The 5000-nt window shown below is 35.0% G+C and overlaps 1 protein-coding gene across 1 annotated transcript in view; it reads left to right on the forward strand.

The window, feature by feature from the left end:
- glt1d1 (glycosyltransferase 1 domain containing 1) overlaps positions 1–5000 on the forward strand; it is an 82335-nt gene that overhangs the window by 76228 nt on the left and 1107 nt on the right. The window lies entirely within an intron of this gene.

Genomic DNA, 5000 nt, shown 5'->3' on the forward strand with positions numbered 1-5000 from the left:
TTAAAGTTGGAGTAAGTTGGCCTAATTCAGCATGTAGAATCAACGTTGGCCGTCAACTGAAGACGCTCTGATTGGAAACTCGAATCAGAGTGTGGAAACAAAAACTGAAGTGACGTAAGCAAGTAAACAATTTAAGTGAAGAAGGAACACAAAGAATCAGGCTGTAATTTTGCTACATTTCTGAAGTCTTTGCCCAAAATATGGATGTGGGTGAACACACTCGTTTCAGTCAGCTGCTTTCCATTTGGTGTGTTCGCAGTCGCACTGAGCTTTTTTGGTCCAGACAAGACCAGACGTGAGCTGACATGAAATTGGCATACGGGACAAAAATCTAGCTGGGATGAATGTTTTATGCTAAAGCTGTTTATGACCACACTCCAATAAAAGTAAACAGATTAACACGTTTAAATGACCATATGCATTGTTTGATTATTAAGCATAATCAGGTTAAGAACATTTTGTTTTTATGAATAAAAAAATTTGCTTAACGCCCTTGATACCTATTTTTGATTGTCTCCACTATTGGAATTATACATTCAGCTTCAATTATCATGAAATAATAGTGTTTTATTTATTTATTAATTTATTTATTTTTGTGCATTTACTCTACAAAGTTTAACAATTGCATGAAATATCAATTAGATCTATTATAAAAAAATTCTGTAATAACTTTTTGTGTCTGCCCATATGATCCAGTCAACACTGTTAAACCAATTGTGAAAAGACATAATCTGTAAATCACTGATAGAGAAAGCATGAGACTGTGGAAATCTTTGGAAGGCAATGATACATGTTATGTTTCTTGTCTCATTGAATTGTACAAAATGTTTTAGATACACCAATAGTCAATAGAAAATGTTAATTCTGTTACTGTCATCTCGGTTTGTGGATTAAAACATTTAACGATAAACAACTATTAGTAATGGATTCAAATATTCTCCTTCACATTTCTGCATTTTGCATTATTTTACATTAATAATGGAGTCCGTTTTGGATGTCAGTCCAGTTTAACAAAATTGATATGTGATTGTCAGGGTGTCCGCGGGGTCTTAAAAGGTATTAAAAGTTGATAAATCAATGTAGAGAAATTTAAGGCCCTTAAAAGTCTTAAATGCTATTTTGCAAGGTATTAAATTCAGAGTTTATACACATTTTTACTACAAAAATTCCATGACTTTTCCAGCACTTTCAAGTCAATTTTCATGACGTAATGTTTCATGTAATGTCTACCTCTACGTATATGTGGTAAATCCTAAGAAACGTTTAAATTTATTACAGCATATCATAAGACACACAATTGTTTAAATTTGTTTTTATATCTACATGTGTGAAATAGATGATGCTTACACAGCACTAATAATGTGAGAGCATGTTTTTGGCCAAGAAAAGTAAAGAAGTAAAAACAATTAACCTCCATTCCAATATACAGACATTTGTCAAACTAATTTGAGATTATCTTAATAGTTTGTTAATCTAGTAATAGTAGATAAAACTACTTGTATTTTAAAGCCGCGATCACACTGCACTTATCGCTCCATAGACTTCCATTCATCGGCATGCGAATACGGCAGACCAGAAACGCAAGCATGTGCGACAAGTTAGCATTTCACGGCATTCAAAAGTTCAAGCTTCACATCAGGTGATTGCGTGAGACCAATAGAAGATCATTTAAAATAAGAAATTCATTTTTTTTTGGCTTAGTCCCTTTATTAATCTGGGTTCGCCACAGTGGAGTGAACCGCCAACTTATCCAGCATATGTTTTACGCAGTGGATGCCCTTCCAGCTGCAACCCATCACTGGGAAACATCCATACACACTCATTCACACACATACACTACGGACAATTTAGCTTACCCAATTCACCTCTACTGCATGTCTTTGGACTTGTGGGGGAAACCGGAGCACCCGGAGGAAACCAACGCGAACACTGGGAGAACATGCAAACTCCATACAGAAATGCCAACTGACCCAGCCGAGGCTCGAATCAGTGACCTTCTTGCTGTGAGGCTAATATGTCTAATCATTTTGTTTAACCCCGCCCCTTTTCACAGCACCTCACGACAGAATTTTACAAGCACAAGCTCTAATGTGACCGCAGCTTTGGACAAAAGTATCTGCTAAATGACTGAATGTAAATGTAATTACCATTACTTTTCCAAAATCTTGTGGGTTTTTCTGTTTTTCCAAAACTTTTCCAGGCCTGGAAAGCGCCATGTCAAAATTTGTAAATTTGATATCATTTTTGATTATGCGATGTATGCCTGTATGCTAAAGTTTGCCTGCATTAAATCTGCGAATATCAGGATGCTGTGTAGTTTATGAAATCAATGAAATCCTACTAGATTTGACATCATGCTGCTTCGTTTACTGCAGCACCCAAGGCAACACCATTATTTCTGCAGTTCTATGGGTGCCAGCCTGCTGAATTAGCTAGATTTAAGAGATTTGTATTTAGTATATGAATCATGTTTTAGTTTTGGATTAGTTTCTTATATTAATATTTAGTAAATATACTGTAATTTAAAATCTTGCCAGTGTTTCCGGTTGAAACCTAAATGGGTTTTAAGGTTGAAAATGTATGGAAAGAGTCTTAAAAAAGGTCTTAAAAGGTATTGAATTTCACTCTCTGATTCCTGTATATACTCTGATTGTGAAAATTGATATGTGTACCCACTATCCTGAGTCATGTAAACTCAGTGATGGACTTGACTACATTGGCCTGCATATTAATCCATCTAAATACCAAATAACCTGGCCAAAACTTCATCCAAATTGAAGTTGCCTTCATAACGAGCCCAGACTCTTCCCAGCAGGCCACATCTCTGTCAAACACACACACATTTACACTTTGATTTCATCATTTCATGTCGTGCCGATGGCTGAGGCCTCACGTTGTGGGCCGCTCTTTCATATGACACAAAAACTCTTTGGCTTTTCCTCATGGCTTCTGTCATCCCGCTGAGCTGAAAGAGCAGTTTATACCCTGCCTATAACCTCAGCGTGAAGCCAACTTTAACATCAGTGTTCCATGATCCTCATGGAGAAGAGAAAACAGCAGGGAGTCTATATGGAAGCTGAAAGTGCTTTAAGTCAGGTTGAAGACAAAGTGACAACACAGGCAGTTGACATGAGTAATTTCGCTGTCCTTAAATAACATTTGTAAAATGTGAAGCTTTAATATGTCTATCATACTCCTAGATGTCCATATGAATACTATTAATTTTAAAACTTTCATTTAAACCTCAGTCCACAATCCTTCAAACCATTAGGTTATGCCTGTTTGTCTGGTTTTTCATCATTTAGTCTCTAAGATTATTTAGATTATCTATTATTTTGTGAATAAGGACTGGTCATGTTACTAATATGTCATTTCATTTTTACATAAATACCGTTGAAGTCGAAATTATTAGCCCTTTTCTTTTCTTTTTCAAATATTTCACAAATGATATTTAACAGAGTACCAAATTTATGACAGTATTTCTTATACTTTTTTCTTCTAGAGAAAGTGTTGTGTTCCATTTCGACTAGAATAAAAGTCTTTACAAACATTTTAAAACCATTTTATGGTCAATATTATTAGCCCCCTTAAGCATTTTTTCCTATTGTCTGGAGAACAAACCATCATTATACAATGGCTTACTTATAATAATAATAATAATAATAATAATGCATTTTATTTAAAGGCGCCTTTCATGACACTCAAGGTCACCGTACAGGACAGCTAGAACAATCAGTTCAAATAAAAACACAATAAAGTCAATGAAATACTATACAAACTTTTAAAAAATGCAGTCGGGTTAAAGTGAATAAGCTGTTCTAAACAGATGTGTTTTGAGTTTGAATTTAAATTGTGAAAGAGAGTCTAAATTACGGAGATCAGCAGGAAGTGAATTCCAAAGCTGAGGAGCAGAGTGGCTGAAGGCTCTGTTCCCCATGGTGACAAGGTGGACAGAGGGAACAGTGAAGTGAATGGAAGAAGACGACTTGAGTGTTCGAGAAGGTGTGGCGATATGAACAAAATTTTTACCCTGGTCAGGTTTACCCTGACTTGCCTAATTAACCTAGTTAAGCCTTTAAATTGAACTTTAAGCTAAATACTATTATCTTGAAAAATATCTAGTCAAATATTATTGACTGTCATCATAGCAAAGATAAAATAAATCATAATTTTTATTTATTAGAAATGAGTTAGAACTATTATGTTCAGAAATGTGTTGAAAAAACTCTGTTAAACAGAAATTGGGAGAAAAAATATATATACAGAGGGGCTAATAATTCGGGAGGGCTAATAATTCTGACTTCAATTGTACCTTGTTTACAGTAAATGAAGGGGAATTTAGAAATGTATTTTTTTACACAAAATAAACAGACATTGTTTTATGTCAAGGAAAAGCACTTTTTGTGTAAATTGAATCAGGTGCAGACACAAACATAGGTTTCACGTACACAAACACGCATGTTGATATTGGTGGTTTACAGAGATTCTCCATTCGTAATGTGTTTTATACAGTAAAAACACTTATTATATGGCCCTACCTTACTCCTACCCTAAAACCAACCCTCACAGGAAACCTGTGGCAAAATTTGTCTAAATTAACACGGACATCATAAACTTCATAAACCACCGTGATGGAATACAAGATAATACCAATGTCATTATACAAAACAAAAATAGTCCTTGTAAACCAACAAAACCAGTACACACACACACACACACACACACACACACATACAACTATCTTCATGGAGACTTCCCATAGATGTAATGATTTTTATACTGTATTGCTATTGTAAATTCTATTCCCAACTCTATTCCTAAACCCAACATTTATCATCTGTTACAATTTCCAAATACTTAATTCTATGTGCTTGATGGGCCCTTTTCCTCATGGGGACAAATACAAATATACCCACAAGGCTAAAATGTATTGGTGTTGCTATGCTTGAGGGGAAATTTAGTCCCCACAATGTCATAAATACAAGGTACACGCATACACA

The sequence above is a fragment of the Danio aesculapii genome, chromosome 8 (genome assembly GCF_903798145.1).
Source record: "Danio aesculapii chromosome 8, fDanAes4.1, whole genome shotgun sequence".
NCBI classification, from domain to species: domain Eukaryota; kingdom Metazoa; phylum Chordata; class Actinopteri; order Cypriniformes; family Danionidae; genus Danio; species Danio aesculapii.